Source organism: Phyllostomus discolor, chromosome 2 (assembly GCF_004126475.2).
Source record: "Phyllostomus discolor isolate MPI-MPIP mPhyDis1 chromosome 2, mPhyDis1.pri.v3, whole genome shotgun sequence".
Lineage (NCBI taxonomy): Eukaryota > Metazoa > Chordata > Mammalia > Chiroptera > Phyllostomidae > Phyllostomus > Phyllostomus discolor.
In genome coordinates this window covers 81,347,878-81,371,214 of record NC_040904.2, presented here as the reverse complement: position 1 = coordinate 81,371,214, position 23,337 = coordinate 81,347,878, and the positions used below count along the sequence as shown (strand labels likewise).

Sequence of the window (23,337 nt, the reverse complement as noted above, 5' to 3'; positions counted from 1 at the left end):
TCCAAACGAAAAAACAATTCAATCCCCCTTTCCTTCCCATCTTGCGTGTTTGGAATTTCTCTGTCTCCTGTTAATTTTCTCCGCAACCTTTTCTCCACATGTGGTCTACAACCCTTTCTGTATTTCTCTTCGTTGTTTTCCTTCTTCCTTCCTCTCCGGTGTCCACTCCTCCCTCCGCTGCTGCATCCCCTCCCCCTCCCCCCATCTCTCCTCCTTCTCTCCGGCTCCTTGCTCTGCCCTCTCCGCCCCTCCCCAGAGAAGGGTGTCCAGCTCCTCCCGGGGCTGCCCGCCCGCGGCTCCTTCCCTGCCCACCTACTATGAAGAGCGACTCCTCCCACCTGCCCATAAAAGCCAAGTGCATGTTACCAGCACCGGATCAGAGCCCTTTCCTGGTCGTCTCCTGTGGGAGCCCCCAGCCTCTCTCCTGGACCTTACGTGCTCAAGGTAAGACAACACTTCTGCAGGCATCTGAGCTACTAGGGGTTTCAGCTGGGAGGAAGTCTCCTCTGGTCGGCACATGTACTGTTTGGTTAGAGCTGATTCTTAGGGATGCCAGATCAGCTGCTCCCTTAACTAGCAACTGATTTGAAAACAAACTTCTGTTTGAACGGTAAAATAAAAGTTCATTTGGGGCAGAAACAGAAGCATAAATATTGCAAAAACCTTTTCTCTTCTTAAATCACTTTTCCTCTGGTGCTGACTGTTACTGAGGTTAAAATGTATCCGTTTGGGGTGTTTTACTGACATTTTTCATTGTAAAATATCTCACGTATCAGCGGGGGCAAGGAAAACTTTGTCCCATTGTCAAAAATGTGCTTTAAAAGAACACAATTAGTTTCCTAAAAATAGCACAGTCAAAAGGTCTGCTAACAATTTCTCGATGTTTTCCAAAACCCCAAGACAGCTTCTGTGAGTCCTTTAAAAAAAAATGTATCTTTCCAGGTTTAAGTGCTTGGAAAAAATGATTCTGTGAACGGGTGCCCTTTCCACAGAGACGGTAATCAGGTGGCTGGTAGATAGGAGAGAACAAATCCAAGTTTACAAGCCGTGGCAGAATGTGCTCACAAATCTATCTTTTTAAGACACCCTAAAATGAGAATTGGATTGGAAGAAAGTGTATAAAAGGACTTCATGAATTTCTATACACACACCTAAACATAAAGCGTTTCAATATGTTTCACAATAGAGAAAAATACAGGCCAGATTACACAGTACTCCTGCATACACCAGACAGTTATAAAGAAAGATCGTCCAGAAGGCTTTGGAGGTTTGACCCCTGCTTGCCACCTTCTTTGCCCTCATCTAGTAAATTAATATTGACCTGATGGCACCCGACCCTCACGGAGATATCCAGTGGTTAAGCTGCCCTCATTTTTAAAGACTGATGTCTTCTTATTCCTGAGGTCTCAGAAGGAGCATTGTGCACCTGTGGAAGGAAAAACATATTCCACTGCTGCTTCTGTAAAACCAGACACTTGGTCCATGAAGTTTGCCATCAAAATCTGTGGGCTGTGTGGGATGAAACTCTCTCATGTGGGAGAAAAGCCCTCTTCCAATGTTTCCTCGAGGGAATTGCACAAGCCCGCTTACAGACGGCAAATCAAAGCTGGCAGTCAGGAAACCAAACCACTATTTCAGCTCTTAAGGTTCTTAAAGTAAGAGAGGAAAAGTTTCGTTTCTTCTTTTTTTTTTTTTTTTTGGTTTGTTTATATTGTTTAACTTGAAAAGGAAAAACTCACGAAAGCTGTAAAAAATGCTCCACTATTGAAGAGAGTAGAATTATTACAAGTTTAACTGAGGGTCTTCCAAACTTATTCTCCTTATGGTTTGCATATCAAAAGAAATAATAAAGATTTTAAAATTCTGTTTGGCATGGAGAGGATTCAATGCTATTATTCAAATGAAAGAGTTATATGTAAAGCTTTCTGTCATGTGAAATTTTGTTTCATTGGAAAAAATTATTGCAAGGAGTGCGGTTTCCTTTAAGAAAATGATATAAAATTACTATTGGCCAAGATAATATGTGACCTGGGCACACTGAAATAGCTTTTATCTCAAGCCACAGTGCAGACAGCTTGCTTCATATCTGATGTGAGTGAGTGATCGACCGGGACAAGAGCACAGGTATGGGACGAGGCCAAACCAAGCGTGTGGTACATCCAAGTTCATTCTTCTTTTATGGTAGTGCCGGATTCACGCCCATCATCACAAGGGTGAAATACACTGCTTCATTCAGCAGATTCCCTTGAGAGAAGCTATCTTTTCTTGGAGGAAAAAAAAAATAGTGCTCCCAGTGTAAAAGAGCTCCCTGTTGTTCCTAAGTTTGGAGATGTGAAGTGTTCTCCCAGGGTTTGCTTCTGCTTTTCCTGGCAGTTGATCCATTCCACCAGCTCTGAAACATTTAACAGTAACTGCCTTCCCCACGTGCCATCAAGTTCAACACCCTGAATAACTGGGCAAGAGTATCCTAGATTGCTCATGATCTAACTTCCACAGGGGCCTCTACCAGATACTTAAAGTAATTCTTCCTTCAGGTGAGATGATACTTCCCTTAAATGTTTTAAAAACTAGTCTTTGGTGGGATTTCAAGTAGTTACCCCAGTGTCTCCCCGTTTGCACAAGATACGGAGATACGATGTGAGCCTCCTCTTTATGCCATTGTATGGCCCCCCCGCCCCCCCCCAGACTGGGTTCACTGCCATAACTATGCACCATCATTCCAGCAGGCTTTGAATGACTTCCTTAATGTTTCCCAGAGAAGAAAAGGTGAGTGGCACTGGGTTCACTAGAGACACAGGAAGGGTACTCTGCTAATTTTAAGGGCCTGCTACACCCAGAGAAACACACATTTTAGATTTTCTACAACTCCCAAAGGTACAAAATCATATTCCTTTCATCATCAGAAAGTATATCCCACTTCAGTTCCGTTTGTGAGTCAAAATCAAGGAGAGGAGAATGAGAATAAGTCGAGAATTGTAAGGGAAGCTGAGAGGAATCACTCCTAGGATGTGCCCCAGGAAAACAGAAAGATCAGAATCTCTGTTACAAATGCAATTTCTTTTTGCCATTACTTATGTGCGATATGAGGAGATGAGGAAGAACAAAAATCCCTATCTGCTCTTGTTTTTCTTTCTTAAACCAATGAGAGTATGGTATTTCCAAAAAGAAGTTAAGATGCAGCTCTCCCATGCCCTTCTCAAACAGAAGAGAACAGCTCAATTCTAAAGACCAGAAAGATTGCAGGCCTGCCCCACATTAAAACCCACACAATTTTACCAATTATAATTTTAAAAGCTATATCATGGTTATAAAAACCCTCAGAACATATTTTTCACTGATGGGTGATTTACATTAAAAAAAAAAAAAAAAAAAAAACAACAAAACCCTAACTCTCCCAAAGGACCCAGTGCTGGGTAATTATTTGAAACTTGGGAGCAGCAGTTTACCCCTTCTTATCCATGGTCATCCACTTCGGTATGGCAATCTGCAGAGTGATGGAGTTGCAGCCGTATTTTTCAAACCTCAGTCCTCAAGTAACTGTCTGAGAACCAGGTCTTCCTTCTTGGCTAGGCTTTCTATACCACCAGGTCCTCATAAACACTGACATACATAATTTAAAGGAGGTACAGATCTTGAGACTAGAGTGCAGTCTTCTCTTTGGAGAGGTACATTGTTTCAACTATTGAGTGAAAAGAAAAACAAAAGGAGAGGAAAGGAGGAGGTTAACGGGAGAACGATGCCCTTTGGAATTTAGAGACTCTCTTTAGGTTTGTGTGAAAAGGACCCCTTACTAACGCAAAGCATTCAGAATTTTTTTTTAAAGGACCAACTCACAAACTGTTATAAAACAGTGAAGACATAAGGAAAAAGATCTTCCAATGACCAGACAGTCATTAACAGCAGTTTACACCCTACAGCACGAAATTAGAGCTCTGCTGAACTTCCCATTTATAGAGAGACAAGGAGTAAAGAGTGAGAGAATTAAGCACATTTCAGCACCAACAGAGACAAGGCACTAACCTGACATTCTGCTATCACTTTGGTAACTGTGTTTGCTGTTTCAGGAAGGAGATTCTGTGTAGTCTTTCCTCAAGGAAATAGATCTGCAGGAAGGGAGTCAGACAAGGTCAAGGTCAGAATGTCTATAATCTGGGGGCCTTCTGTATGCAAATCCACAAAGCCATTGAAATTGCATGGTATCAAACTGCAGTTACTGAAACAAAAATGTTCCCAAAACTGATCATAGACTAGTCAGTTAAATAATTTTATGAATGCTAGCTTATCAATGTAGCTACAATGTAGCAATGTAGCAAAAGTAACTCCCAGCACTTATAGCTGATTATATAAAATATTGAAACACACCGGATGGTTCACCTTCAATCTCCTCCATTAGTTTTGGGCTCACTTCCATTGTCTTCCCTGGAAAACAAGTGCTGCCCTTCTGCCCCTCAGCACAGGATTTGTAAATGCAGTCATGATCTCTCTGTGCTATCCCTCTTTTGTTTCACTAGAAGAAATCTCTTCTCAACTCCCATAGATCAAGTTTCTGGAGTACCATTCATACTTGTGGCTTTTCTAATTACCAAAAGTCTCATACTTCTCTTAAACAGGATGTAAATTTTTACTTCAACAAATAAAAAGGATTTACATTTACTAAAGCTTAATCCATATACCCAGAAGGAAAAAAAGGTAATTTAAAATTGCTGCTTGCCTCCAATAGGCTCTCTGAAATGATGTTTCTAAGCAATTTTATTTACCTGGTCCCTATTCCAACTTCTTATGGATTAAAAAACTTATTTAGAAAATCATTGAATATAAATGTTGGAAGCATCTTTGGAGCTAATTTTAACTGAAGTTAATTTTACAGATGAGAAGAGGTTAGAGAGGTTAATGTGTTGCCTAAGACAACCCAGACGTGTGTAGCAGCACCAGGGCTGGAGTTCATAGAGCCAAGCCCTCCCTCCACTCAGCATGCTGCCTTGTATAACTATAGTGGTCTTCCCCACACAGTGTGGATCTCAGATGTCTCCGACTATACCGAGAATTCCGTTGGAACTTGGCATGTAGGGTTCTCAGAAGCCATAACCTGGTAGTACCTCTACTATGGAATGTCTAGAAACACTGATCCAAACTCCTGTGAAGAGAGAAATCGCTGATTTTCATCATCACAGGGACTTTGTATGTCTTTCTCCATTCCAGAACCTGGCATGTAGTATAAATGTGTTGCATGGGTGAGTGAATGCGGGGGGAGGAAGCTAAGTATAAAATATCTATATTTCTTTACTTGGTCCAGAAAAATCCTTATAATGAGTCTATAAAGGACTTATAGGTACTCAAATCTCAAATATATCAAATTTAATATTCTCCCTTGCCTTAGGAAATGTAGGAGAGTTCTTTAGCCTCATCAATGGCTAAGCCATTTTCCTGCCTGAAGTTCTTTCACTAGTCCTCTCACATTTACCCAAATACTAGAAATTATACTATTTTGCACAGCAGGCTTAAAAATCTAGTTCCAATATTTATGTGACAGAACAAATGTATTATTCTGTGATGAGTTTACAGCATAACCTTCTTCTTTTCCCACCCAATAAACACTTGCACCTTCCCAGGTCTCTAATGAGAAAAATGGCAAAATATGTATAATGGACAGTCAGAGGAAACTTTGAGGGACATGCACGTTGAGAGGTGTAGGCATGGGATGTGCTGTGACAGTGGGAAGGGGCCATCAAGGGACTGAGAGGATAGAGACCGGATGGTGTAGCCGAGAGGGTTCATTATCCCTCTGAAACAGAAGAGGGAGACACTTGAGAGTTTTGAGATGCTGGAGAAGAGATTGTCTGAACCAAGTCCCTCTCCAGTGTTTGGGACATGAGAAGATGCTGTTTGGGTCAAGTTTCTGTTGGTTCAACACCATTTAAGGACTGACTCACATGGGTGAAGATTTTATAAGCATTGTATTTATCAAAACTCTTCTTAACCCTTGACTGGACTTCAAATAGGGAAAGAGCCTCATTTGACCTCATTTATACTTGATTCTAACCCAGCATACTAATTCTATGTCATCAAAATGTTCTCTGCTAAGATCACAGTAAAATTTTTGATAGTATATAAAGTCACTCCCATATAGCAAATGATGAAGGTAGAAAAGACTATTCATGTAGCATTTCTGGAAACAATTTACCCTATATAAGTGGACAGATGTTACCCTAGATGTGTCTTCACTTTCTTCTAAAACATGCCTGACAATTGTTTGCATATCTTTGAAATAATAATTGTGTTTCTGAAATTGGTTTATTGTACGTTAAAACTTACATAGTCTGTGACTAAGCATCAATGGGAAAACATTCTTTTAAGTAAGTCTTCCTTGAAGACTGCCTCTCTTAAGCTCCCTATTGATGTGTTTACATCACAGGATATTTAGGCATTGGCATCATTTGATGTGCTGAGATTAAAGACAATTAATCACTTCATATGCTACTTTTCCAACTCTAACTGAATAGGCTTGGGTGTGGATGTCAGCTGTTGGCTTCTCTGGGAAATAAAATGGATCCAGTCTGTTGGGGAGCTTCTCCATTCCCCTCTGTGAGCTAGATAAAACAGCTGTTTTTCTGAAAGTCTGGGCCAATGACCTCCCTAATTAAGACTTCATGTTCTAGGGTAACTGTGGCTAGTTTATGCAGAAATTTTCCTACCCAGAAGCAGAGTGACTGAGCCATAGCTGCCTTCAGTTCAACAGGAGGACAGTGAATCTTGAGAGTTTGTTGAAGAGCATTGTCCCCGGACAGCCAGGACACATTTGGGTAGTTGTCATCCCATTTAGTATGTTGCTCCAACTATTGCCATCTGCACTCTGGAGATAAACTTAATCTTGGTTCATAAATTCAAAGTGATGACTGTATATCATTAGATTTCTTTAAAGAGCTCTACTCAGCAACTATTCATTCTTAAAGTCCAGGGTTCATGGTGTTCATCAGTGCTATAAATTTAAACAACAGCCTCTTGTTAAAAGGCAGACACAAGATAAGGCCAAGAAGCACATGAAGGGAGACTCTAGGTGGAGCTAAAAATTTGGGCTTAGATGGCCAAGATTGTTGAGGTTGGAAGAATGAAGGGAGAAAAGGGATCTGCAGCAAAAATATGCTATTGGATCCACAATTCCTAGTTAAACAACATGTCTAGGACTCCTTCCAGCTCCCAATTTATTCCAATCCCTTGCTGTTCAAATAAGTGGGAAGGGTAGTCCTTGACCAGTAGAGGGAACCACGGGACTGAATGTCTCAGAATAGAAAACTGACCTATTCCCAGAGGGCGCCTTTAGATTTGAATTTTTCTGATAAAAGGTAGAGCATTTTGCCACCAGTGGCTAAAATGCACCATGGGAGAATGCCCAGGCATCTAGAAGTTTCTTAGAAAGAAAATGAGAGCAGTCCCAGAAAATGTTATTTCCAAGACCACCACCAGCCCGAAATGTGCAAGACTAAATGCTCAATTCAGTGACAAACTCCAGCAGCTGGGGGTCAACAAAAGACAAACACAGAGAGCCAAGGGCTCTCATGAGTTTAAAAGGAAGCTGTGGAGCCCTGCCATGACTAGACCCTCCTGTCAACCAGAGAAGGGGAAGGAAGCTGGAAAAAAGTAGGAGGCAGAAATGAGCCAAGCATGCTTCTCCAACCAAGATGGCCCAGAACCTGCACTCCTAGGTCGGCGTCTCTCCTAGGAGCAGCCAGAGCCCTGACTAGACCCCAAGTGTGTTTTTGTTGAAACTTTCTCATTGTTCAACCTTTCTGTTGAACATTCCCATTGTTCAGCTGTGTGTGGATGGCTTGTTAAGACTTGAGATATTTGTATAATTCAGAATCTTTTGGGGGACAGAGATCAATTAGGACCATAAAGAAAAAAATCCCTGCCACACCAAAGAAGAGCTACTTGCTTTGTAAAAATTATAACAGTTACAGGAAAGCAGAGCAATCCTCTAAGGCTGTTTCTGATGTCAATAGAGATGACACTATGAAGTTGGTATGCATGCAGCCTGAAATTCCTGTTCAGAAAATCTTCAGTGCTTTAATTTCAAAAACACCTTGATTCTTTCTGGGGCTTTGGGCAAGTCATTGATCATCTCTGTGCTATCTTACCTAGAAGAACGATTCTTAAATAACCACTCTCTTTACCATTTAGAGATATAGAGGTCTTGTCAAGTGTTTTATGGAATGATGCTACTCTTGCATATGTTGTTACTGTTGCTTAGTATAGTAAATGGATTATATTCACACTGTCTGGGAATGGCTCATGGTATTTATACAAAACCAAGTCATAAAGAAATAAAATTACAAATAAGTACTTAACTTTCCAAGATACAGCAAGAACATTTTTGTGTTTTAGAATACAAAGGACAATTCCACATGTCTCAAAGGGTCAGACAAGTTCAAGAAAGTAGAAAAGGGAAAAGAAAACAAAATTATGGCTTAAGAGTCTCAAAAGGCCTATATATTCACTTGCCCATATTTTGACACCAATCAAAAGATAATTCCTCACACACACAAAGAAAAGCTTTTGCAATTTAAAAACTTTATTTTAACTGGAGAAAGATGAAGTTTTTGATAATGACTGTTATACTGAGTAAATCTCTGAATGCTCCTTTTCAACACTTTCCAAAGAGTATTTCACAACAGTAACACCTGGGACATTAATATATATTTATGCAGAAAAAGGTTGTGTGGTCAAATAAATTTGAGAAATACTCAAGCCATATGATCGATCTTAGTCACTGCAAGACTTCACAAAGACCTTAATATACTATGTATATTTTCATTCTTCAAAAACATTACAGTTAATAGTGTGCCCTAAGTTGATTCAATGACAGATCTTCCCAACCTCAGAGCATCTCTTGGGGCTGGTATTCTATGGAACAGTTTATGAATCACTGTCCTGCTTCACTACTTTAAGATCTACTGGGACATGGTGCTTTCAATGTTGTTAATTATTATGTAATACACATTGACTGTCAGTATAGGTTATGTGTTATGTCAAACAACAAAATAAGAAACAATCCCAGTGTGATTTCCAAACCCAGATGAAAAAATAAGAAGCAGATGAATGTGTCTTGGGCCCCCAACTCTGTTTTTTGTAGTAGTAAGAATAATAGCAGAAATGTCAGAATAATTTAAGTGTTTTTAAAATTCTAGGTAGGTGGATGGATGGATGGATGGATGGATGGATGGAAAGATAAAATAGAAGAGAGGGAGGGAGGTTGAAGGTTGAACAGATTGAAATGATTATCTTCTCTCCCACTGTCTAGATATTGTATTATAAATAGACAAATGGCAACAGTAAGCAATAAGTCCAGTAAACAAAAAGACTAAATAATTCCCTGAATTAGCTCAACTATCTGTAAGCTGATAATTCTGTCTCACCTTAACTGCCATTAATTGAGATCATTAGGCAAACATCTTCCTTGAGCATTTACTTCTTCACTATCAATAGGCAGCTACTTCTTATAGTAAGAACGCACTTACCGATATTTTAGTATATCTTGCTACATTGGAGATTATTTGGTTTATCTGTGACACCCAGACCTCTTTCAGCAACTTCCTCATTTCTTTTAGGGCCCTACTCTGGGAATTCTCTTTCCCTTTTACCAAGATAATGCCTGGAGGCTAACATCCTTTAAGAAAACAAGTAGCTCACGGTCATCCAAGAAAGAAATTCAAACTCACCATTACTAGTTAATAATAATAGATATTATTTATTAAATGTCTAACCAGACCAGACATCAAGCTGGTCCCATTATCTCTATTCTTTATATTAACCGCACAAGGGCAGTACTACCATTCCCAAGTTAAAGAGGAGAAAAACTGAGCCTCTACTTGGTCATGCAACTTGCCCAGAGTCACACAGTTGGGTAGAACCAGTATTCCCATCAGAATCCCACTCCAAACTCCATAGCCTTCCGGCTCCTCCATGCTGCCTTTCACGGTGTCACGTCCTATCATAAATGGGAGGAAAAACTTCAACTCCCTGTGACAATGCCTCTGACTCATAAAGTGAGAGAATTCCAGTGGCTCTGTTCCTAGACACTGCTGACTGGCTCTGTTTCTTGTTTAATACTGGTTTTAATTTCTTTTTCTTTCTTGTATTTTTTCCTAAAAGCATGCTGTCATTTCAGAGCCAAAAAAGTAAGGGCTGTGTAACTCAAAAAAAGAAAAAAAAAAAAAAACAAGAAAACCAAAACTACCATTTCTCTCTAGGGTGATTTGTAAGGGCTAAGGTTTCTCTATAAATTCTCCCCAAGTTGGTTGGCATTGATCTTGTAAATAGAGTGACAACCTAGCCTGTCACTCCTAAGGCAGTAGAAATCCCCATGATTATATGAGAAACAGACTAGAACAAAGGTACTATGACACATTAAAGATACTTAAATCTGGTTCATGAGAACATTCTCTTTGGCCTTACATTTACTACAGTCCATTGCCAGATGGTGAAAGTCAAGACAACCTAAATGATTCTCCCAGGCCATATGAGTCACCTGGACAAATGTCTATCTTGTCTACACCTACTGCTTAACCTGCCACAAGGGTATACCTAGAAATAAGTACATCTTGAGCCCTTCCTCCATGCCATGCCAAAGACAAAGGAGGAGAGAAGGTCTAGCTCTTTCCATATGGTCAAGTTCTGCTAAACCTTTTGGATTTGATCTGCCCTTTCTGCATATTGTATTCCCTACTTAACACACTGAATTAATCTGCACTCCTCCAAAATTCAGATCAGGTACCCTCCTCTGAGAAGACACACCTGCAGTCAGCCTGTACCCAGCTACACTGTGCACCTTCTCTGTACTCCCTAGCACTCTGTGCATGGTCACTCTGCAGTGACCTTGGCTTGTTTTATGTGTAAGACCATGGCTATGGTCTTACACATAAAACACATAAATCCTTGTGCAAGGATTTATGGTCTTATCTATGCACCCTGAATACTTAGCACATAATAGGGGCTTAACAAATGTGAACAAGAGGAAAGAAAAAACGGAACAGGGTAATAAAATGCAGTGATGGTGAATGAGAAGGCTCTAAAATGCTTTTCTCTATATCCATATGTTATTCCAAAATACAGCTTGATCTAAGTCTGTTCGTGTACATGCCCACACATGCAGTGTTACTGGGCTCAGCTCTGGAGCTACAATGGGGCACAAGATGACCTTGCATTGGTATGCTAACATTAAATATTGGCCTTCTGTATACCAGATTACATAAGAAACAATTATTTGCTGCATGATGCCACTGTCCCAGAACTGTCAGTACTCTGCTCAGAAATATCCAGTGGGATTCTGAAATACAAAACAAACTGCTTCGTTTGACAGTCAGGTTCCTCACCTCTGTCCAATCCACCTTTCTATCTTTATCCCTTTCCAGCCTGTAACAAGAATTTGATCTAAGCCACATCTGCTATTATTCTCCCAAACATTCCTTTTTCCTTTCTCCACTGAATAGCCCCCATTGTCTGTTTCACCTGTCAAAATAGCCATAAATTCAAGGCCCTATTCAAGTTTTCTAAAATATTGCATCCTGCATTGATCTTTCACTATTTTCAATTGACAAGCAGTTGCAATAAATGTCAGCTATATGTTGCCTATACACTGTACTGAAGAAATCAGGGCTATCTACTAGAACTTTCTGCAATGATGGAAATGTTCCAGATCTGAGCTGTCTGACATGGTACCCACCAGCCACACATGGCTCCCGAGCACTGGAAATGTGACTAATGTGACTGAGGCACTGAACTTTAAAATTTTATTCTACTATAATCTTTTTATATTTACAGTGAAATAGCCATGCGTAGCTAGTAGCTACTATGAACACAGTATATTCACAGTAGCTTGGAGTACACAGAATATTTAAATGTTCATGTGCTCTGCCTTGTGTCCCTTGATGAAAATGTAAACTGCTGGCAAAGTTGAATGTGGTGCTTTTTTGTACCTCATTCAGTGCCAGGGCTCATTGAATGTTTTGTTCAATGCATTGCTTGACTACTGGTTCTGCCTGTCATTGTTGTACCATCTTAAGGAAGTCTCCCTGACATAAATAATTAAAGTAGTGCAGATGGCATTTGCTTTTTATCTTAATGGCTAAAACTCACTAAGAATGGCACTATTTGGATCCTTTATCACAAAATGGGATGAAGATGATTTGAACTGAGCCTCTGAAAGAGAAAGTTCAATTATTCATTACCACCTCTTCCCTTTTGGAGGAAAAACATGTTTAAATACCTGCTGATATATAGAATTGCTTCAATTTTCAATACGATCTTTTCTACTGAGGAAGGTTGTCCCCAGGTATCTAAAACAAATTCAGTTAACAGATTCTTTCTTTTCTCTTTCTCTGAAACCCCATCATTTTCTGCAGGAAGTTCTTTATCATAGGTTTTCCAGAGCATTTTTGTCTCTATTTCTGGTGAACAACCTGAGGCACTTTGGAAAAGGTTAAATCCTTCACCAGCAGGTTAGGGGAGGTAGCATGTATTCAGAATTTGACAATGCTGTGCCCCTGGCACTTGCTGGCTTGCCAGCAGCCCTTCAGGAACCATCATGCCAACAGGCCAACCATGCAATAAAATCCTGTCCCTGGCAAAGCCAAGAGCAAAGTGATCAAACCTCCTGGCTGGAGATTAGATTCTGACTTATTAATAAGCCTTCAGAAAATAAACCAGAGTGAGTCTCTAACAGCAACAGTTTACAGGAGATGTTTGATGATTTCAGAGCTTGGCCACACCACATGCCTTCCTCCTGACTCAGTGAAGAGCAGGACAAGGTCAGAGGAGACTCTCAAGGAGCCAGGGCAATCAGCTGCATCTTTTCCATTCACAGCTAAGTTTATTTGGAGTGACTGGAAAAACCTTCAATGAAAACTTTTTTAAAATAATAGAAGAATTTACCCTGTTATCATGAGCCAGACAACATCGAGAAATAATTATGGGTCTGTATTTTACCCTGCCTTATAAAATATTTACAAATTGCAGCATAAGCAAGCTCTAGAGTAAATAGTAAAGATAGCAATAACATTTCACTTGTAAATTTTTTATATTTAGCCATAAAAGAATCACCATGTGTTTAAGTCACATGTGAATACATATGAGTAAAATTCTCATCTGCAGACATGAGCCAGTGACCAAAGAAAGAATCCATTAGTCCTTTTGTGTTTATGAATCTTGTTTTTATGAAATAAAATTTACTATCACCGTATCAGCAAAAGAGTACTAGTAATATTTTAGTCCGAGAACTTTTAAACATGAAGACAGTGAAGATGATAATAAAGTAACTTTTACAGAGAAATGTATAGTTTATGGCCTGTATTTTATATACATTCCTTTATTTGAATTAGATAAAGAAGGATTTTATATACATTTTACACATGAAGAAGTAGAAGCTTAGAAAGGTTAAATAAATTTTACAACATTATTAAGATAGCGAGTGCTAGAGATAAAATATGAGTCTGGATCACCCCATTCCTGAAGTCCTTTCTACTAAGCCAGACTGAGCCTTAACAATATTGTATCCAAGAATGGTCCAGAGCATCCTGGCAGCATAAACGAGAAACTGTAGCAAAGAAAAACAGAATGGCCTGTAAAGGTTACTTAATAAACCAGATTCAGTAGTTGAAAATGTGCTTTTTAAAAAGCTAGAATCCAAAGTTTCCATAATAATAGTAGTTAATGTGTGTTGGAAGTTTACTCTATGCCAGACAGAATGCCAAAAGCTCTTTCTTATATTATTGCATTTTATCCTGATCACTTCCTATGAGACAGAAAACTACGTGAGAGGTTAAGTAACTTCCTCTAGAATAGGTATAAGTAATGGAACCAGAATATGAAACCAATAGATCAGATTCCTATGCTCTGCTCTGTAACTGGTACCCCATGGACATTTTATCCCTAAAGAATCATTCACAACGTCCTGTTACTAGCCTGTGAACAAACAGATCTATAGTGATGGAAGAACCAGCAACGTAAGAAATGCCACTGATTATCAACAGGATTGTTCTGTAGGTTGTGTTCTGCGCAGTTCATGATTTTAAAGAACATACAATCCATGTTAAACTAGCCTGTATTTTTTTAAAAGGATATTTTAAAATCTCCTTTTTAATTGACGCAAAATGCATTTATGGGGAAAATAACAAAACATCTGAAATTATCTATGAGAAGCTACTGTAGTGTTGTGAGTAAAAGCACTGAATTTGGCATAATAATTCCTGTGGTCGAGTCCTGCTCCCACCACCTAGCAGTGCAGTCACACTGGTCAAGACGGTGAGTCTCACTGTCTCACTGAATCTCACTGAAGATTCAGTCTTCACTGAATCTTCATTTCCTCTGCTCTAAAATAAGTCTACCACTCAGGATTGTCATGAATGTTCAATAAGATACTATGTGAGAAAGTGTCTGGAACTCAGGAGGTGCTCAGTAAAAGTTATTTGATAAGTACTGATCATTGAATGCTTACTTAAGTGACAGCATAGTGGGCATCTGGGTGAATAGAAGCTTCAAGTGTGGCTTTCTACATATTGCAGATAAGGGCCCTAAGGATCTCTTTGCCTTGTAGTTTATTGAATGAACTTGACCGCCACTCCAGCATGCTGCTGTTAGCTTCTCATGGTGATAGTGTGGCCTATTTATGCACTAATTTAGATTTCTGGTCTTTTAGGTTTAGGTTTTTTAGGGAGGAGGATTTTTTTTTTGGTTTTGGTTTTGTTCTTGTTATTTGTTTGCTTGTACTGAATGCACTACTTCAATCTCCCCACCAGTTCCCCAAAGGAAGAAATCCCTATGATTTGCACATCTCTTCCCAGTTCAAGGCCACTCCCTCCCTTCACCATGGCAATGCACATCATATATAGGCAGCTGTGCCATTGTGAGGAAAAACTGTGGCTGTCCTGGGCATCTCAGCTAAGGTCTTAGTACAACCCATGGGTTTTTGGAGTGTTATGCTGCTGTGCTCTATAGCACTCCCATTGAGCCTGCTACCATCGCAAATGCACCCTGGCCCCTGCATCTCAATGCAGTAATGTACCTCAAGCATACCATATGCATACTCCCTACGACATTCAATGTCAGCACACCAGAATCCTACCTTATGTAAATATCATTTTCCTGGTTAAAAAAAAAAAGTCCTAACCTTTTTATCACAATACCTTAATTATCAAGAAGTCTTTCAACTCAGGCTTCCTTGGGAAGAGAAAAAAAGGACACTAAGAGCCCAAAGTTAGAATAAAGGAAATTGCAAGCTACAGTGAAGGCATTTGAGTTCAAAAAGACAAAGGAAGAAAGAACATGAGATTTTGTCCCTCAAGTTCAATTATCCTAATTTTATTTGTTTAGGACTTCAATCTTAACTTCACCTATTCATTCATTCATTCATTCATTCAACAAAAAGCTACTGGCAACCCACCATGTTTCAAACCCTATGCTAGACAGCAGCAAGACTGTTTTTACCTACATGCCTGGTTTGCAGCTGAAAGGCACAGAAACCAGTAAAAAGCCACTTGGAACATAAATGCACAGGAAGTGTAAGAACCCCTTTTGTTCTTTTTCTTCAAAGGGAAGACCACTCTTTGTGCATTTTCATGCTAATCAAGGTGTGGTGAGCCTTCCCTGGGGCCACCTGCACCAGCCAAAGGCTCTCAGTCAATGACTGTCAAAGGTAATAAATTCAAGCTCTGTTCCAGTCCCTAGGTGCCAAAAAACTAAGAAGTTAGCATCTTATTAAACATATTTTCAGACATTCCACACACATATGTAAAAATGGACACAATGGTAAACTATCTTTTATATGGTATTCTTTCAACTAAAATTGTTATGAAATCTCCCTGATTTTGTTGTCAACAAGGTACAATGAGCACTGATGGTCCCAAGGACAACCTGAGCCTTGCGAGATCCTGAGGCCCCATCTGAAACAGTCAGGCACTTTGCTTTCAATCACTGCTTGTTGGATGAATGCTATCTTACTCACTGGAGAAAAATTCAATTATTCCAAGTTGAGTTTTAGAGTTAAAATACATTTAAGGTAACTTTTTGTTTATCTAGAATTCCAATTCCTGAAAACTTCCACCCTCTAGAACACAACTGAGGACAAAAGTCCAAAGGACTCAGGGAATAAATGACAGTGGTCAGTAAGGTTCATTGTCATAAGCAATCACATGAAGTCCTCCCTTCAAGCCTGTTCACTTCTACTTTACGGATAATTCTAACAAACATGGTTCTCTGAATCCTAAGAACAGTGCAGATTTGAGTACCTACATAGAACAGGGAAAGAGGCTGGGACAACTAGACATACTTGACAGCAGGAAGAAATAGAAGTATGGAAGCCTAGCAGAAGGAAGAGAATAAGAAGTTATAAAAAGATAAGAATGAAAAAAAAGATAACAATGTTAAAAGCATAAAGGCATTTGTTGAAGAAATAAATAGTCATATAGCCTTAGGAAGTTCCTGAGGCAGTCACTGAATTACAGCTGAGTATAAATATTAACATATTTAGTAGCATCATTTGAGAATTAAGAAAATTATGTAATTTAAATATGTCAAAACAAGCATATTTTGATTCTTATGCATGTAAAATATCAGTTATTGGACAAATTTTAATTATCCAAAATGTGTCATTCCATAGAGATTAGGGAAACTTGAGAATAACCATTCTAATAATACATGAGACTGTGTATAGACACACACACACAGCTCACCCTTGACCAATGCAGAGTTTAGGGGCAGCAAATCTCTGCATACACAGTGTAAAACTTTTGTCTCCCCCAAAACTTAAGTTGTCCCTGGAGTCTGCAAGGAATTGACTCCAAGAACCCCCACAGATACTAAAAGCCACAGATGTGTGAGTCCCCTATATAAAATGGTTTAGAACAATGCATACAGACAGACCTCAGAACACAGACTCCCAGTCGCTGATAGAAGGCATACAGGGGGGAAAATCTGGTTATAAGTGGACCCTCACGGTTCAAACTCATGTTGTTCAACAGTCAACTGTATGCATAAATTATAAGATGTAGAATTTCTGTTAAGCTAGAAAAGCTCACCTCCCTAACATACAGTATAATGGATTATTAACATTTTGATTGTCAGCTTCCAATAAAAGCATGATCAAAGGGGTACCTGCAGTCCAAAACCTTGAGTTTGTGCTTTCTTTTCATCTAATGTTACTGAGATCAGGGAAATTACCTCACTGCTCAGTGACTCGATTTATCTATTTGTATAATGAGAAAAACAAAAGCTTACCTCACAAGGGCATGGTGGACTTTGTTCCTGTTTCAAAACTTGGAAATACTTAATATAAATCTCAATAATAGCCTGGTTAGGGGTTATTATTTTTTTAAGCAAACACCCCTCAAGGAAAAGATGCAAAGGAAGTTAATCTTTTTCCCCCCCACTTTTCTTTCCTTACAATCTTTTCTTTCCAAAGAACACCACAAAGAAACAAAGAGCCAAACACACTGACTCACGTCTTTTTCTAATAGTGTTGTGGTCAATTTGCTCCCACAGAAAAAAGTAGTAGTGAAGCTTTGAACTCTGGGTTTTGGAAGGCCGAGAGTGGAAAAACGTTTTTGCACAAAGAATGGCACATTCCAAATCTGTCCAAATCTGTCTGATGTTATGCATTTGTGAGAAAAGTCTGCTTGGGCAGGCAGTCCCCACTGAAGCCCTTTTCTGTTGTTAGAACTTTCTGACAAAGAAGGGGCTGAACTTTGCCTCTCAATGAAATTGTGATTTTTTTTTTCAGGCCATAAGATGGTTTCTCTGTTTAAACTTGCTTTTAGGACAAATGGGAAAATGCTGTAGCTTTGTGCCTAGAGAAGCTGGCTCCATCCTTCTTTAGTAGGAAAATGTCTAACACAATTCAGAAAGCTGAAAATGCACTGAGAATTTGAACTAAAAGATTTCTGATATTGAAATGCATCATTACATACTAAGGTTAATCAGATGTCAGGCTTTTCTGTTGTCTTAGATGTTTTCTTACAGTCCGTCACAATCTAATATAGTCATACAACTTTACAGTGTACAAAGGGCTTTTATGCATATTAATTTGTTTGTGAAACTTAGTATGTCCCTGACTTCTTCATGTTTTATAGTTGTTTTTGTTTTAAATGTTAATACACTTAAAACCTGAAAAAAAACAATAGTTTCAATACACTTCTAAATAGCTAGTAGTGTTCTTTGGCTGATAAAATTGAGCCCCTGGCTTATCCTACATATCAACCAGATGAAGAATTTATCTTGGTGTGAAACTCTCATCACCTGCTCCAGGGCAGTGCTCCAGGGGCACCTCAAGTGTCACTCTTTTCTCACTAGCAGGAAATTTCTGTTAAAACATCCTCAACTTACTGGTACCAAACACATCTTACCTGCAGGCCATTCTCTCCATTGCTCCTTTCTTCTTGGTACAGTGGAAAAGGCATTTCTCTTCCTACGTCTCTTCCCTCACATATTCTGTGGGTGCTCTTCGTCCCACCCCTCCTGCCTTCTAGAACTTCACTCGGAATCATTTGCACCATCTGCCTGTTGCAGCTGTAGCATTCTTTCTCAGCACTGACTGGATTGTGATCCAACCATGTTTAAAATCTTTCAGAGACACGAGTAATTCATGGCCCTCAAATTAAAGCCCAAACACCAGCACTGAACTTGCCACACCTGGTCTGTGCCTGCCACTCACTATCTTTCAGATCCATTCCATGCCACACCACCCGGTGTCACCAGCCCCACTCTTCACCAGAATCAGTTTTCTCCGAGAGTGCCCTGACTCTCATCATTAAGGGCTTTCATTCACACAGCTCTGTGTTTCTGCCTGGAACACTTTGCCTTCACATCCCCTCCCAGCTCCCTGAATATTTCCAGAAGCCTTCCTCAACCCTCCGACTGGATCACATTGCCGCATATCCCTCTGTGGCATCTGATACTTTCACTGTAGCTGTTTTAATTAACTGGCTGTCTCTCCTGCTGGTCTAGGTCCCATGATGACCTGAACTGAGTCTGTCTTACTAGGCCAAGTGTCCCCAGCACAGAGCCTGAAACCAAGTGCAGGTACTCAATCCTGGTTGAGTGAAAGAATGAATAAAGGATGCACAAATGATCATTAGAGAAGCACAGATATCAGTGACAAAGTAACAGATTCAAGGCTTGATCAGGGTTCTATAAAAAGTGAATAGTCACAAGTCTGATCAAAGAATCTCAAAATTAAGAGGAATCTTTAGCAACCAACCTGAAACACATTAAGAAAGGTCTGACACAGGCCCTTACCAATCATGGCAAGGAAAAAGTGATCCCCACAACACCCAGCCAGTTCCCCCAACCCTCCTCTTGGGTAGGGTTTCCTAGAGTGTGCCATAGTGTGGTCCAAGGACTACCTGCATTGCGGGTCCCCATCTCCATCTAGCTGATGAATTAGAATCTCTTGTTTGAAACATGGTCAGAAATCTGCACATTTAATCAGCATCCCAAGTGACACTTTTCACTTTAAGGTCCTAGGCTGGAAGTGGGGATGACTATACTATCTAGTTAAGCAGGAAGAACAAGAGTAGGAAGCAAATATCCTTCTCTGGTGGTAGCTAGCTCAGCATTGCGAGCCCCAGGTTGCTCTGCATGTGATATGTGACTCATGGATAATGTAGAGTTGACTCATGGTTGGCCCTTAGAATTTACAACCAGGGTCATGTGTATGGGAGTTGGGGGTACTTTTATGGTACTTTAGTCAAAACTCCCACTTAAGTTTTCACTGTGGCCTCCCTTCTCCTGTTTGGGGCATGGCCAGGATAATCCATCTATGCATTCTGTCTGGACAGATGAATGTTTAACCAGCATTCAATAAAACAATATTTCCTTGTCCAGGGCCTGGACATAAAGGCCAATAATAATAACTATGAAGAATTTATTGTAAGCTATTACTTCTCTGAGGAAAACAAAAAATGTCCCCTTTAGGCCCACTGCGCCTGTGGTTTTAAAGTTCTTTCCAATTTTGCGTTATTGTTAAAGAAAAATAATTAGATATGGCTGTCTGAAAAAAAAATCTAGAAAGTCCTATCTGAGGAAAAGAGGTTCACCTCAAACCAACATTTCCTGTTTTGATCTTGTGTCCCAAGCAGTCTCATTTTTTTTCCTTTGGGTTTTACATATAGTTTTGTCATTTTTGGTCATGCCCATAATCTGTCATGCTCACAGCGAGTCCAGAATAAACACTGATTTTTGTTACTCCTCTATTATTTACAGTTTAAGATTACTCTGCACCTTCCTCCCCAGACTCTGTTCTATCACTGGCCATTTGATGTCAGTGCACACTGCACCTTAAGTCCCTAGGAAAACAGAACGTATGTGATGTGGGCAGGATAAACAATACATCTGACATTCCCAAAGTCAGTTGAATCAAATGTTTTAAGTGTAATTGAAAACATATTTTTACAAGCAAATAGAGCCAATAAACTAAAAAAGCTGTATGGAAGCATGAGGCCCTACTTCTCTGGTTTTTAATAAACTGCAGTAGAGGACTTAGGAACAGTGAAACACTCGTGTTCCAACCCAGAATCACATAGCACAGTAAGTGCTCATCCATAAGCATAATTCACCCTTCACGAGTACTCTGCACGGAGTCCCAGCAGGGAAAGAAGAGGCAATGTGTAAGGACAAGGTATCTTAGCGAAACCTTCCTCACGTTAGTGTGGGGACCACATCTGCCTTCACACAGGCGGTATGATTTAAGGGCAGGAACCTCATTGCTTTTGTCCCCTTCCAGTCCCAAGACCTAAAAGCATGATTATCTTCCTGTAATTATTTTTTTAAAATATAACCACGATATATCCTCATGGGCCAGGTCCTGTTCCCAGTGCCCTGAACACCTTCCACCAAGTCTGTGGGACAGCGTTGCCCTCCGCCCCCGTGTCAGACATTTCAATTGGCTTGACTCCTCCAGCCCCTGAAATGAAGCTGATGGTGGTGCAGAGGGGCTGGCACCAGGAGAGATTCTAGGCGGAGAGATTGAATCCTTGGCATGGACTGAACCACTCTGGCATACTGGCTTCTCCTGTAATTTCTCTAGCTATGAATTGGAGTGGATTTATTTACTCAATTTATAAAATGGCAGCATTCATTAAAGTAAATCACTTAAGGTAAAAGAACTAATTATAGAGCTTTTGGTAAAAAAAAGTAAAAGCTTTTTACCCTAAGGCCAGGGGCATAACCAATTTCTGGGTTATATTTCTTTACTATATGTATGTGTTAAAGGTCCAGGGAACATGATTTGACCAAAATACATTTAACAGTTAACCATGATGTAACAGGATTTTACTGTTTGAAGAACAGAGTGGCTGTGTATAAAAATATCTTTTTCAACATCTATGTCAATTTTTATAATATATCTCTTGTGTAGTGCTGACAAGGGAATGGAGATGGGGGAATGGTCATACATTATTGGTAGGAGTCTAAATTGGTACAGCTTTTAGAGGTTTAACCAGGAATTCTCCCCCAAGAATCTATCCTACAGAAATACTCACATAAGAATAATGATGTTCCTAAAAGAACACAGTCAATAAAGTGAAAAGGCAACCTATGGAACTGGAGAAAATATTTGCAAATCACATGTCTGACAAGTGCTTAATATCGAGAGAGCTCTTATAGTTCAACGACTACAACAACAACAAAATAAAACAACCCAATTTTTAAAATGGGCAAAAGATTTAAATAGACATTTCTTAAAAGAAGATATACAAATGGTGAACAAGTACATGAAGAGATGCTTAACACTGATTATTAAGGAAAGCAAATCAAAACTCCAATGAGATACAGTCTCACACCCATTAGGATAGTAACTATTTAAACACACACAAAATAACAAATGTTGGTGAGAATAGGGAGAAATTGGAACCCTGTGCACTGTTGGTAGGAACGTAAAATGGCACACCCACTATGGAAAACAGCATGGCAGCTCCTTAAACAAATGAGAATAGAATTACCATGTGACCCAGAAATTCTACTTCTGAATGAATATATATATATATATATATATATATATATTCTCAGCAACCTTATCCAAACAAGGTCACATTCTAAGGTATTGAGGGTTAGGAGTTTAATATCTGATTTTGGGAGGAAAACAATTCAACCCATAACAATGACCTCATTTTTTTCTAATTAAAAAGTCTATATACATATTCATATGCATATGTGTATGTAAGTGGTATGTGCTTGCATGAATATATATATAAAGGACTAAATGGTACTCATCAAACTGCTAATTAGATTACCCACTGGAAAATGGTGGGGCCTGAGGAGGGTGGATGGTTAGTACTTATACTTTTTTTCTCTGCACTTTTGAATTGTCTGAAAAATGTTCAACAGACATGTACAGCTATTGCAAATTTAAAAAAGCAGTTGAAAGTCTTTAAGGTGCCTTACAGATGTCCATCAAGGTAGATAGTTAGCTATGTTGGCTGGAAGTTGGAACTACAAACTGTTGGAATACATTTCAGATATCCATGTGCAAAGCAGTAATATTTTATATGTCCCCCTCCCCCAGAAAAGGCCTTGTGAGTCAGGGGCAGAGAGGAATTAGTAATGCAGTCAGAGTCCAGAGGGCCAGATGGAACTCCGATTCTGGCACCAGCTGGCCATGTCACCAGGTTCTTAACCACGCTGGCATTTGCATTGCTATCTCCAAAGAGTTCTATGAATTTGATATACAGTCCCTTGGTCTGTTTTTCATATCTGGCTCATACATGTATGTCATGCATCACAAAAAAATCTGAGCCTAAAAGTAGCCAACCGTCACTTCTCCCAAAGATTTGAACCCAAGGACATTGACTGAGCTGTGTACTTGAAAGACAGCATATGAGTATGACACGGTCAGGCAGCCCAATTCCGTCTCTGCAAAGTGTCTATCCCGCCCTTCGCTATTGCTGTGGGAAGGACAGTTTCCGCTGAGGAACCTTAAAACAGACATGGCTAAACCCCACAAACCCATGTCACTCCTCTAGAGCTTCTGTGTCACTTGTCCATTTAATTGGGAAATAATTGTTATGAGTCAGGACTATACCAGGCCCTGGGGATTCAAGGATCGGCAAAATAAACAAGGTCTCTATTCAGTTGAAGAAGGTTAAGAAAAGTTGTAATTACCAGACAATGTAAAATATCACATGAAGTAATTACAGAGTGCTCGGGGAAGCCTTGGCTCCCCTCACTCAGACTTAAAGGCTTCTAGAGGTTTCTCTTCACAGCATTACATCAACTCAGCTTTGAAATCACAAGTTAAAAAATTTTGCCCACCTCCCCATTGGCTTTCCAAGAAGTCCGTCTTTCAGTTGCATCTGCGCC

General features: G+C 39.7%; 1 protein-coding gene across 2 annotated transcripts in view; it reads left to right on the top strand.

The window, feature by feature from the left end:
* Positions 1-205: 205 nt before the first annotated feature.
* Positions 206-23,337, top strand: part of COL8A1 (collagen type VIII alpha 1 chain) — a 157,965-nt gene continuing 134,833 nt past the window's right edge. The window contains exon 1 of one of the 2 annotated variants that reach the window (XM_028505200.2): positions 206-444. The gene's annotated coding sequence lies outside the window, so the exon portion shown is untranslated. The remainder of the gene's footprint in view (positions 445-23,337) is intronic. The other variant, XM_028505199.2, reaches the window with a different exon arrangement.